The 14,193-nt window shown below is 44.9% G+C and overlaps 1 long non-coding RNA gene across 1 annotated transcript; it reads right to left on the reverse strand.

The window, feature by feature from the left end:
• Nucleotides 1-594: 594 nt before the first annotated feature.
• On the reverse strand, nucleotides 595-13,827 carry LOC135375404 (uncharacterized). The gene is made up of 3 exons (XR_010417240.1): nucleotides 13,754-13,827; nucleotides 6,359-6,401; nucleotides 595-757 (listed from the first exon to the last, which is right to left on the reverse strand). It is a non-coding gene; the product is annotated as an uncharacterized LOC135375404 (long non-coding RNA).
• Nucleotides 13,828-14,193: the final 366 nt, after the last annotated feature.

The raw sequence follows: 14,193 nt of genomic DNA on the forward strand, positions 1-14,193 counted from the left end.
ACATATTTGACAACACAACTTGCCAAGCGAGGGCTCTGCTTCAACGACTGTTTTTATATGTCTTTGACGAAGCGTGAAATAATAGTTGCAGTACGTAGGTCCCCCACCGTCAACAGCATTACACCCTACACGATGTGAGCACTGTTTTCTGAGAAGGGTAGATAAGTGTCTACGAAACGCGAGTCAACCATGTAGTCGAGATCTTTTTATAAAAAAAAAACTAAAAAAAAAACGGGAAAGGGTAGCCGTACAAAAGGTTTGCTCCAAAGGGCCTCCTGCATAAAAGTACCCAGGCTTGTCTGTAGTTTTGCTCTCTAGTCTGTGTTGTACTTGTGGCATAAAAAAAAACGTTGTAGTTTGGTAGCTGTAACGGACAGACATATAGAGTGATCCCTCTGACGCCTTGCACCGTGTCACCGTGCGAGGCAGATGCGGCTGCTGTGTAATGCCGGAAGGATATCCTCAAGGTTTGCTCACAAATTCCGATGACGCGTTTTTTGTTCAGATACCCAAATTGTTGTTCCCTCGGTCAAACGGGATCACTGGCAATGTGGCAATGGGAGACGCGTGATGTACAAAATAAGGTCCAAAACGGACAAGTGGTGTGCATTTATTGCATGGCCAGTCGGTTCGATGCTCATCAGCCTTGGGCTCTATTCTTGCAATAGCTCCCACCACTAAAACCACACCATTTCTTGGTACACACGCATCCGTCACTGCACGTTGTGGTAGGGGAGGCAGAAGTTCCACTCTTACACTGCGAGAGAAAGAAAATGATTCTTCGATGTGACATAGGAAATAGTAGAGAAAACCGTCGTGCGTAGAATACGTGTCATGAAATGTCATTGCTGTCGATGAAAAATGCAAAACAATGGATATGATATAGATGGGTAGAAATCCAGCGAACCGGTAGAATGCAGGAAGGGAGTTGCCTCAGGACAGAAGCAGATATGATATGTCCGTTGAGGTTTTCCAGGGAGGGTGCACCGCGATAACCCATCGTTCGAAACACCAATATCAAAATCCACAAGACCAAAATCACAAATTGGAAAAACAAAGTTCACATCTGCGAAGTACGAGGACGATATAAAGTTAAAAACCAGTACAAGGGGACAAATCCTCTTGCGTAAGACATATCAAAACTTGTCCCCTCGTACTGTTTGTTTCTTCGTTATCGGTTTTAGGCTGAGAATGCCCGTGTTTCCATGTAGGATAACACTGAGCAACGTGCCAGCTTCGCGGTTTTTCGATGTTCATCCGAGTCTTTATATAGTGAATGAAAATAGTACTGTAATAAGACCAATGTTTGCTGTAGTATATGTTGGCTACAGGTCCTCGCGATGTCCTAGGCGGTTATATATAGAAATGAGGAATTGGTCTACTTGGTACGTATGCATCAAACAAAGCGCTCTGCAAAGACGAGGAACGAAAGACACACGAGACGACAAGCAACTGAATTCCCTGAAAAACATAGAGGTTAAGAAGGTGTGATGATGTAATGTACAAAGTCGATACTCTAATAGGTCGAGTTAAAATAAAGGAGGCATGACATTCAATAATACTAATACTAATAGTAATAATGATAACAATAATAGACGCTTCGCGTAACAAGCCTACACTTTCTCTGGAGAAAAATATTTCTCCGCAAACCATTTTGTCTTATGTCTTAGGGTAAGTATTACAACTCGAAGGAGAAGGGGGACACGGACAAAGACAAGCAGAAAACACGACTGCTTTTCTCACAACTAAAAGGGAAATTCTCGTGAATCATGACGACATAGGAAGTTCGGGGGCAAGAGGGAACCCCATCAAGTTATTTTATTCCCTTTATTCCTCAAACGTAGCTCCACTGTAGCGGGATAGACGGTGCACGTGGTAGCCGCTTATGGACGGCCCTTCTTCCTCAACCCAACTTCATCCTTCGTTCGGCGTACCATGCAAGTTGCAAATTGCCGTGTGACTATATATATATTTATGGTAAGAGATATTTTGATATGGGCAATCCTGTACGCAAATGGAATATTGTATGATAAAGGATCCCATACAGAAATGGAATCCCGCATGATACGGGACCTTGTGTAAACTAGACCTGGCGAGTCACTCAATCCACGTGTCAGTGGGTGCACACAGCACAAGTAGTCAACATGCAGACCATAGCAGACAATCAATGGCTGCGATAGGGCCGTGTTAATGGACCATTTTCCTGAGATGTGGCGCCCTCTCGAATGTCGTCTGCTACTGGCTGAAAACAAATGCACGTGAGGAGCGCTGCGGTTTCTGTGTCTTTCGTTCCAGCATACGTGCATTCACTTTTGGAGTATCTATCTTAGGCTTTGAGGCCTATTCCTGCTGCTTCTCCCTGTACAAAGTGTAAGTGTTAGTTTGATGTATGCAATGACCCTGGAGCAAACCGTGTCCGTGTCATTCCATGCCAGACCAATAAACTGTGCAGAACTGTTTTGAAGAAGAGGAAGGAGAAGATTCTTGCGCTTGTCGAGTGCAGTGCAGTCATCCAGCACTAAAGCTATTCGTTATTTCCTGGGTACTTTCATACATTTCTGGTGCCGAGAAGCGTAGCCTCGCTCATTGACGGAAGCAATCCAGGATGGTGTATAGCAGCGTTAACGTAGTAATGGCTACGACTGTTTTCAGCAATCGTTTCAGGTATGGTTCCATTGTTCTCAGCCAGAAGAGCAGACGACGCGGGATGCGCATGTGCACAGCGATCGCGTGAAAATGGCGGATTGTGTCGTCTGTCTCCAAAATTGCTGCAATGCACTGTTGGCTCTGTGCTCCTGTGTAGTGTTTTGAAGCATGCAACGGCTTTCAACACCAATAGTGTCTCATTCTGCTATCTCGCATCTTGTTTCTTTTTTTAAATTTCGTGTTAGCGCCGCGAAACAATTGTGGCTATACACGGCTGTGGCACCGTACAGACGTGAACAGATGGAGAGCAGGCAGGAGTAGGGGGTTAGTATGCGTCCTGGGCCGACTTCGTGGGGAACTGTGTCGTCTGGAAAGTCTTGGGAAAACCTGAGACAGCACAGCCGGTGACAGGATTCGAACCCGTGTCACCTCCCAGTCTCGGCGTGGAAAGCGGCCACCCTAACCGCTGTGCCGCTGGTTCGCATCTTGTAGTTGCATACATTATCCAAAAGGATGTCTGCCAGGTCATATAACGCAACCGGAAGAACGACATCGTTCTCATCGCTTTGCAAAAATTCTGTAACTGATCAAAATATCACCCCGTGTAATATCCTCTACTGTACCCCTTCATGGCGCAGAGCCCCACAGCAGTACCGTATACCATGTCAGGTATGCGAGATCTAATGCTATACTGTTATGGGGTGACAAAGAATGTAGGCTTGTGATGGCCACCGACGATGACGACGATGTGCGCTGGCTCGTCAGCTCTGCCGGCACCGTCATACAGTGAGGCCACGACCAGAAGCGGGGAGTTTTCATTTTGCCGGGGTGATATGTTTATTAAGAAAAAATAGAAAGGAAAGGTAAGCCAGATGGATGACGGCTTGTTATTCCAAAAAAAAGTGAAAGGGGGAAGACAAAAAAGGCAAAGAAAAGAAGAAAGCAAAAGAAAACAAAAAGAAGGAAAGGAAAGGAAAAATGAAGAACACAAAAATAAAGCTGAAGAATCACACACTCCGGCGGGATGCTGTGATGTATACAGAACTGGTATAGAAATAAGAGGAAGGAAGAACAGAAAAAAAAGAAGAAAAAACAGAGAGAACGTAAACAGTGAACATGTGCACAAATGAAGGCATTACGCCTTTGAAAACTGAGTGCAAAAGGAACAAAATGCATTGAATCCTCGGTGTTTGATCCGAAATGCGCGCAATATAATGAATATGGTGTAGCGGCCGGTGGACAGCGACGAAGATGGCCACGCGCCTGGAGCACCTGCCTCAGTTCCACCGGCGCGGCCATGGAGATAGGCCACCGTCATCGCCTCTCCGTGGCATACCATCATCGCCGGTCGGGGCTCATGTAGAGGAAGACCATCGTCCTCTACATTGGTAAATGAAATGGAGCAGCGGGAGTTGAACCCGCTCCCAACGGATATGCGTTCCGAGGATCCTATACCGTTACACCTCGCAGCTGCTGGTACCTTTTCGACTGCTTCGTTTCATTGATCTGATTGCCTTGGGCGAAATTCAGGCTATGTGTTTCTTCGCCTCCCCTTCTACTGTGATAATGAGTATGGTGGGCGGATACATATTTTACAAATTGCAAGATGTATTCTTGGGGTTGGTGCCTCTTCGCTCTTTTGACCCGGGCGCGCCGAGCCCCAAAGGTTGGTGTCAGTCTCTTAGCGGGACTTCCCGGGGGAGGCGGCCCCCTAGTTCATTTTCCGGGGGGGCAAAGCCCCCCGCGCAGTCGGCGCCTATGGCCACGACTATCTGCCCGCTGGGACATTCCATCATCGCCGGTCAAGACTAGTGTAGAGGAAGACCATCGTCGTCTATTCAGGCACGCATCAGTCCCATACCATGCCATGTGCGGTACATGGGATCCCATACCGATCCCTTATGGTGTGATGTAGGTCATTGGGGATAAGTCTAACATATATATAGATGGGATGTACAGGATCTCCTGCCTGTACCTATGAGCCTTTTTCCAGTGGGGATCACATTCAAGATAATCATAGGCGCACTTTGCCAAGTCTCCTCCGAGTGCGTTTTCCGCTTTCGCCGCTTTTTGGAGGAATGTGCGATCATCGAAAGGTTCAGGAGACGACAAGGTCGCGGCGGCTATTTTGCTTGAACAAATGGCGGCATACCGCGAAGGCGCGTGGGACAATTACACTTGTGAGTTCATTTCATTTTAAAGCGAAGCGCATTTTCGTACATCTTCATGGGAACGAGAAACGGCTCAAGTTCGGTTGGAAGATGCGGAAGATTGGGAAGGAGACCCAGGAGATGAGGTGAGCAATGATGAGCCACTCACGAGGTACCGCCGCCGCCAGTCCCAAACAAATGTTCAAGTGGAAATCTTAAGCGAACTGCGGAAAAAAGACTGAGGTTGGTCCAACGGCTTTATTGTTTATTTGCAAATAAATTTGCTGGTCCGTACCGTTAATGAAACATCACACAAATGCTCCCCGTGCGGGACTGTCGCATTCAACCTCGGATAAGTATTCAGAACAGAATCGTTGCTCACCACGTTGCATGATAGTCGTGATCGACGAATGCAGGGCGTCTCGGGCAGGATAAATGCGCAGTAAGCCGAACGCGGTACAGCATCGCACTACTGTTGTCAGAAGCCGAGTTCTCGTCGTCTCTTCCTGCGTGCCACATTTTGGGAGCATTTTGTACCATTCTCTGTTTGGTTGTCGTCCTTCCATCAGCACTCGTGCATGACTTCTACACACGCTCCAGAATGCCCACATCGTTCTCTGTGCGCATGCAGATAGAATGAAAGACAATTAAAACGCCATAATCTCCTCGTTGTCCGCGTTGAACTACGAGAAACTCTTGTCGTCTGCTATTGCTGGCGATTCTGCTCACGTGCCACATGCTATGCGCTCTCTGCAGCTTTTCTTGTATACGCTGCAGACGCCCAGCACCAGCTGGCGCGCGTAGCGGTCTTCAGGCGCGTCTACGCGCGTAGAGGTGCGGTACATGATTACTCTAACTGTAATACTCTCCATTTGGGACTAGGTGACGCAAGCTACCGCTCGTTCTAAATGGCAAAGCCGCAGGATCCATCAGTTCAGAGTGCTCGTTCGGCTCCAAGGCGCACATATGACGCACACTATGACGGTATGTCCGACACATCACTATGCGGATGCCCACCCGATATTTCTTATAATTTTCTTTCTTTCTTTCTTTCCGGAATTGCAAGCCGACGTCTCGTTTGGCTCTCCTTTCCCCCGTTTTTCCCCCTCTTCGCCTGATACATATATCCCCCCCCTCCGATATGTTCATGATGATGAGTCTGATTTTCTCGCTATCCTGCAACCAGACGAAGAGACTACCGTTCACACAGAATACCCATTACCGCGAAATAATGAAAGGATCATTATGCAGGAGGAGTATTTTCCGCGAGCGGCGTTTGCTTGAGGAACCTTTGGGTCAGGATCGTGCTATGACGCTCACCTGAAACCAGAGCTTCTGAAGATGCCGTCTGACATAGATTCGCAAGTTGCTGGAATAAGGACGCGAAGAGAACGGTTGCCCAATGAAGAAAACCTCATCAGTGACACACTCTATAGTCGAGCAACATCTTACCTCGTCCTATCGTCGTTCAGAATACCTGCATGACGTCAGCAGCATCCGCAAACGCTGTCTCGTAGATAAAAATTACGTACAAAAAAGGGATTTTTGAAATATGAACTTACCCCAACGTCGTAACATCCTTCGTCAGGTTCCCAGCTGCAGCCACTACAGCAAGAAATAAAAGGTGAGAGAAGCAATCAATAACTGTCGTCATGGAAGCTTTCTCTAAGAAATGATTTGTTTTGATGCGAAAGTGCCTGCCCTCTTTTAAAGGGACCGAAAAGTGAAAAATAACCCCCATATTTTTTACCACTGTCGTGCACAACATCGTTGTTTGGTAAGACACAGAAAGCATTACTTCTCAATTCGGCATATTTTTTACGTATAAATATTTTGAAGATTGCCGGAACATGGACGGTGCTGCCAGCGAACGGCGAAAAAGAGCAACTTGGGTTTCAGGTCCAGGGCTCCCAGGATTGGTCAACCGTTACCACGTGAGAGCTAATTTTGTAGAGAACGAAGCTGGCGCACATTATCTTACAGCTAAACACTATTTTAAAAATGACGCTCACTTCCATAGCTTTTACGTTAATAAAGCATTCAGCTACTTCGCCGCTACGAGCTACGATCCGCCGCGCCATCTGCAAGGTCGTCTGTGTTATCGCGTTTATTGTTTACGTCGTGGGCGGTCGTGTTGGTCGCGCAAAGAGAAGTGAATGACATGTTCGTGGTTGTTGTGTCAACTATTCGAGAGTCCTACATATGAGTGGTGTGGTTTTGGTGTTCGGGGATGCAAAAATCATGTTCGTTCACCATCGGCGGCAGGCGTTTCTACCACAAGATTCAACAGGAGAGTGCGCGAAAACGAATGTGGTTCAGAGCACTCGGTTATTAGATGTAGCAGTCGTGTGGTATGTGCTGAGCTCATTTTGCTGCCGATGACTACGAAGATGCCGTAGAAGGCGAATTGCGAAGACGTCCGAAGCACGCTGATGCTCAGTGCCCAGTGATTTTGCTTCACCGAGGTGACGAGTTCAACACAACGTCTTAGGTATGTACAGGCGTCACACACGTATAAGTTATAATATAGCGACGACGTATTCCATTTAACTTATGTTATCCTTCTTGTCCCGTACTCAACTTTGTCAACATCAACAAATTTAATTTTAGGGGCCTTCCAGTGTTAAAGTGGCGCAAGACTGCTTCGTATGTGTCATCCAGGCACTCAAGTTCACATGACAGAAATAACTGAAAGCAGGTACGCAAAGTCCACAGATGGAAGCACTAGATTTGTTACGTGTTGCAGACTTTGTGACATTTTTTTTTTAGTCTTTGGACAGGTGCAGAACATTAGTATGACGTCAACAAGAGGAGAAGAAACCGATGAGAACTACTAGCATGTTTGAAGGGTACGAGAATAGTTCCTGTTGAGATGGAGTTATGACTTTATGACTAAGGAACACTAATTAATTTTCTAGAGATGCATCCTCTACACTTGAATACCCAGTGCAACAGCAAACGTTCATTGTCTTTGAAGCCGCAACTACTGGAATTGTTCAATGTGTGTCAGAGCTGCAGTGAGCCATGCAAGGTTACCACATCATATTGGTCCCAGAATTTGCAGAGTTCCCCTATCTCGGACGCAGCTGTCATTTCTCTTTATTGCTCTTCCAATCCTACCTTCTCAGAAATGAATGTGGTTCACCATACACTGCGTGGGCAATGCCTTTCTCTGCTCATGCTTTCGGTTTCTTATTCTGTTGAATAAATCTTCACTTGAGTTTGCAGCCATTATGCTGTCTACTGTGTTTGCCCCTCATCTATATTGATGTACTCTAACGGTATAGCACATCAACATCCGAACAACCTTCCAAACAACCTTGCCTAGTCCTACTTTTGGGTGGAAACTACACGATGTGGTAACATCCACATATATAAAGTTTTAGTCGACGGAGATTTGCTGTTTTTGTACAACCTTCATTGTACATTTCTTTTGTCTCACTTAGCATGCCTGAAGAAATGTTCTGATCTTCATCAAGATGACAGGTCATTGTTTGATCTGCAGCATAATTTTTCCTGTAATCTTTTCACCAATAGAGAATACAAAAGTGAACAAATGGTAAAATATAACTAGCTTGTTAAATTCAAATGGGAAAGACAAAACTGTTTATACTTCTCTTGTTTATTTTGTTGTAGGTTTTACAACTGTACGCTCAAGGACGTCAAAACATCACAGGTTAGGAAGTCCTACTCTATATCCTAAATCCCTGGACAATAAAAAAGAAAGATATAGTTTGAATTGGGACAAAACGTTGCTTCTGCTCTTATATTATATTTCAATTAAATGTTACGATGCATTTGTAGTGTACGCTGAAGCCAGTTTCAATTTGCAGGGCTGTCAAAAGTACTTTACAAAAGTACATCTCAATTACAGTAACAGCTAGAGAACTTATGCAATAAATTATTTAGCCATTTTGGAGTACTATGCACACCAATGGTGCATTGTTAACTTTGAACCCAGATCAAGGGTTAATAATAGTTGAAGTCAGCCCTCAAGTCCTTCTTTACAAATGTTAGTTGGCGACGTGATAATGAATCAGTTACAAGTACTCCGTTTAGCAAAGCAGAGTTAATTAAGTGTTAAATCCCAATCTTGGTTCAATTATTAGTTGACATTTGGAAACGTGGTCACTAAGAAGTATACTAAAAGGTTATGAACACAATTCAGCTGAATGACACTGATGAAAATTGTCTTACTTACTCCTCACATATACAAGTGAGACATGAGTATAACCTACAAATACATCTATGCCCACAGGTTACTTAACCCTACAGGTACAAACTAGTAATTATAATATGCTGTGACAGCAAAGAAAAAGCAATGAGAAAAACTTGCAGCAAACAAGAAATGAAATGAAAAATGAATGTGCGGACAACATTTCTACAGGTCAGCGCAGTGATGGGAAAGCATCCCTAATAGCATGCATGACGCAGATAGAGATCCAGTTGAGTATTTTCTATTGTATTTTCACGGAGCACCCCATATCCTTGTGAATCGCCAACGGGTGGTAAAACTGAATTTTCTGCAGAAATAAGGGTTTTCCGTCCAGTTTGCCGTTCAAGTAGCGCGTAAAGACCACATGGCGCTGCCGTGTACGTTGCCATGCTCTTCGGTTTCTCGGATGTATGTAAAAGACACTGGCAGTACTTCGGTGTCAAGGCACAGTATTTCGAAATATTCGTTAGTTCTGATGCAAACGTCTGTCTGCTTTTCACACGCATTCTCTACCTCTCGGCAGTAAAAACCGTAGTATCCACCGTAGTATCCGTCGGTTTGCATTTCACACATGAACACCTGCACGACGAAAAAACAGCGCTTGTTTCGGCTTACATAAGTGCTTCTCCCTGATACATGGAAATTTCACAAAGCAGTCCATGTTCACGGCACGGTGAGCTACTCCTGAGGACGAATGTGACTCCGATTAATCCATGGACGAGGAATCTTCTGCTGCGAAGAACACACTTTCCACCACGCTAACGCACGAACAACAGTTCTGTGTGAGTGACAGTTCTCGAATGCGGAATTCCAGCGCACTTATTCCAAGAGGCTAGAAGACGTAGAAAGCGGTCACAAATGCCCACTGCCATTTTCGTTTTTGCCGGATTAGCGCCCGGAAGTGCGCGTATTACATGCGTCCTCGACAGATGGCGGGGGGTCATGCCATTGTTGACAGACTGCTCGGTTTCCTACTAGGTCCCTGGACATGCGATTATGGAAAATTCGATTGCAGAAAAACTACAGCGATTTCAGCGGAGTTCTTTGACATTTGAGCTTTTGAAAGTTCAAGCTTTTCGCTGAACATAAAGTTTCGATAGGTTTATATTCATTTTTCGGTCCCTTTAAAGGTACTGAAAAGCAGTAGACAAGCAGGATATGCTGGCGACGTGGCTTGAGACTTTGTTGCTTGTAAATCCCATATGCGGAACCATACGACAGACAACGCTCTCTAAATATTTTTAATTTATCACGAAAAATCCGGCGTAGTGCGGCGGCGCGACTCCTGGTGTCGAACAACCCCCTGTGCAGCGGCAACACTGTCGAATGTGTATTATGTTTGCAGCACTATTTTGTCGCGTTTTGTTATTTTGGTGGCTATATAATTTCGTATCATATTTCCATAGGAGTGCAGAGAGCCCTGTTTAGTGTGTTTTTTTTGCGAAAGAAACGCAGCACGGCTGTCGGGCCCAGTGTTATACGCATGCAACGTGGTTGCCGCCGTAAGCGGCTGAGAGTACGGATCCCTTCCGAATGCCTAATACAGTGTTGCCCGTAATCTTTCTAGCATCCAACAATCTAACAGTTCTAGGTAGCATTCCTTAAGTGATTATCCTTGACACTCCTTTGCTGACAGTTCTCCTATGAGGATTGTTTTAAAGGGCTGCATTGTAAGATCAGCCCGTCTGTAACACAAACGCGACAGGAGAGCTGTCAGTTTTTGTTTGACAGTGCTATGTGTTAGAGATCATTTCTCCAGGTATCGTAGGCATCCTGTATATAATTTGCGAGAACGTGGGCCAGCCGATGGATATGCTTATGCATGAAATTTAATTTATACTTAGGTACCTCACCGTTCTTTTTGACTGGGATGATAGGAGGACTCCCGAACATGCGGGAGTTGCCAATGTTTTATCTGCAAAAGGAAACACCACTGCCGCATATTTATTTCAAAGTGGACTGCATTAGACGTAGTGGCACAGGACCTTCTATATTTTTTCTTTTTATACCGCGTCACCCATTCTTCGTCATCGAAAACAATTGAAGAGGAGAAACTGAAAATGAAAAGCTGGTGGCCGAGGTTGAAAAACTGCAAAAAAAAAAAAAAAAAGAGAGTTCGTTTCTACAGTAAACGTCTGCACACTTCTAAATGAGAGAAGTGAAAGCAGATTCACTATAGCTGCATGCAGAAGGACATGATCCTATAGTGCTCCTGAGACTATCCTATTTTTCTCCCCAGATGTTGTCCCTAGGATCATCTCTGGAGTCTCATTCTAACACTTTTCTAACAAGTTGAGGATCTTTTGGGGATATTCCCAGGATGTCATTTTTGTCCCACAGTGACATCCTCAGGATGAGTAAGGGATGTCAACGTGTTCTTGGGGAACCTACTACATTATAACAATCATGTCATAGGCACCCCTTCACAGCGCCGCATTTTTGGAAAGTAGCGGTGGCGCTACTCATCGACCTAGTTATTGCCTCCTCAACTTCTACAATAATTTGTACTTCAGCTTACCTTAGTATTTCTCTACAAGCGGTGGATATCCCACGGAAGATGTCTCATTCTGAGGTTGATCGCCATTATCCTTCTACGCGTTTCCATAGGAGCTATGGCCGTCGTCTGTTACAGTAGTTGTACGTACGCTTCTGCGCGTTCAGAATTCAAATTTCCATCGTCCAATCGTGATGCAGGTCTCGCGTGCCGATGAGTAGCGCCCCTAGCGGACTATGCGGACGGGCTCCTTATAGGTGCTGCCGATTATGACATGGTCGTTATAATCTAGTAGGTCGTGGCTTTAACCTGCCTGTTGTGCTTTATTCCCACCAGAGGCCCCTGAACCGGCTCGTGAACCGAACTGTCTGAAAAAAAAGAAGAAAACGGTTCGAGCCATTATGGTTGCCTTCCGGAGCTGAACCGGAACTGAAGTCTTATCGTTGACCCTAAACCGACTCACTGGTTTAAACCTCTCGAATGAACGGCGTTTTTTTTTCGCCCTCAAGCTCTTCTCCCCCTCCTTGTTACTCTTTGCACTATGTTAGCCCGACACTGGCAAAGGTCGTCTGCTTGTGACGTCACAGCCAGTTACTCCGTCGTCCCGGCAGTCGCTTTTTTTGGCCGTGAATTTTAGTTGTATCTTCACTGTTCTAACCAATGTTGAGTTCATACTCCACGTGGTGAATAGAATAGCGGCTAGGAATGCATTACATATGCTTGCAGAGGCTTCGAAGTCTCTTAATGCTCCCTTTAAGCAGCTTCAACTGGTAACGGTACAAATTAATTACGCGTATGATCAGGTGATCCGATCAGGTGATCAGGGACTGTAAAGTGAAATATAACCACAATGTTTTAAGATACCATCATGTAGGGCTGTGATGACACGAACAATATATCACAACTCAGTGCTCCATGCTTTTCGGGCTAATCAATTTTCAACACACTTGACCCTCTATGTTCTCCGAAGACAGAGTGGGAGCTGATTTGCGGACAGATACTCAAGTTGTGCGCGTTTCAGACAGGATGAAGAACAACAGCAACTCCTGAGAAGCTCGGTTTATACAGTCGTAACATGTAAGAAATATCTGCTGGTCGTACTCTCTCTATGCGTCTCTATGACTTCTGCTCTTCCGCAATTTCCCTCGGTCCCAACGGGAGTAGTAGAGAGTGACCAGAAGATGAAAGCTGTGAAGATCGCCAAGATCGCTTGAAGTTTCCTGGCATGCACTAACCGTACACCTTCGATCAGGAGACGCACACTGTAGCTCGCCACGACCTACTAGATGCCTCCCCTAGTTGCTTGCGTTTTCGATAGATGGCGCGCGGGTTGTGTCAAGTTTGACGAGTTTAGGAGCCCGCGAGTTGTGCTTGGCACAGAAATATTCCAAATGCGGTTGCATAAACAACGTTTAGTTTCTAGGAAAGATATTACGTATCACAGTCGCGCATGTTTCAGAAAAGCACACAGTTTCTATAGGTGCGCTATTCACTTTACAGTCCCTATAAACAATATAAATCAATGTTGACTCACTTAAGTGGAATACCGTTCACCCTTCACAGTCACTCAAGAAAAAACTCGAACAACAAATGGTCAAACACTCTCTCCCTTCTTTATTGAATGCTTTACAAAATGAAAACAGAAGACTTGAAGAGATAACAAAAGCACATTGCAGAAATTCTTTGTCTTGCAACTCTAGTGTCCTCTTCTTTTCGAAGGTTATAAACTTGCTGTTGACGGCTGCTTGGTTTTATTCAAGGTTGCAAAGTGTTATACAGATGCCGCGGATACAGATGTTATACGGAATACTGGAAATCTGTTTATATTCGCGATATATTATTTTGTCAATTCCCCGATGACGATATAATCGTGTAATATTGGACCCGCGAATAAAGTCAAACTGGCTCAGGAATGGGATGTTCAGTCACATGTCCTCATTTTGTGCTTTGCTAGTCGGAACAGTACTTATTTGAAAAAGATGGGTCATTGGTTATCTTATCTAAAATTCTTAGCTGTTGCAATATTACTTCTCCTGACTAATATAATCCTGTGGCATACAGCTCACCTTCAGACCTAATATTGGCCTGCCCCCTTCGAAAGCGACAAAGCCCAATATGGGCTGCTGAATCACTGATTGAAGATTTCAGTCGAGTACGTCGCAAGCAGTACATACATACCCGCGCTGTATAAACCCGGGTGTATCACCAATGTCTTGGAATTACATGAAATAAAAATTGCATACTTACAATACAAGGCCCGTCAAAGTGAGCCCGATCATGACGTAGAGAAGCAACTGCATTTCAACTTTGGTTTAGCGTCTTTGGCGGACATAAGCTTCTGTGCTCCCTCCAAACTGGCTTTAAATATCATTTCTCCCGAACTATGGACCAATTGGATGAGACTTGGAAACGCGTACTATTGGTTGATTTATTGCTGCAGAGATATCGAGAACAGCCAAAGTCAAGCAATCACCTTAGTTGAAGGATGGGGCAGAAAATGACAAGTCATTATGAATCACCATAATGTCACGAAGCCAAAACGTATCTGTGAAGGGCCCTAGTGCAAAATTGAAGCCACCTTATTGGTTTTAGTCTTTCTACTGGAAACGACGACTTCTTTATCGATCTCGCATGCTGCAAAACATTCGTTCAAATATTATTCTATGTCACATATATACTGGCATTTC

This window comes from Ornithodoros turicata, unplaced genomic scaffold, assembly GCF_037126465.1.
Source record: "Ornithodoros turicata isolate Travis unplaced genomic scaffold, ASM3712646v1 ctg00000858.1, whole genome shotgun sequence".
Classification (NCBI taxonomy): Eukaryota; Metazoa; Arthropoda; class Arachnida; order Ixodida; family Argasidae; genus Ornithodoros; species Ornithodoros turicata.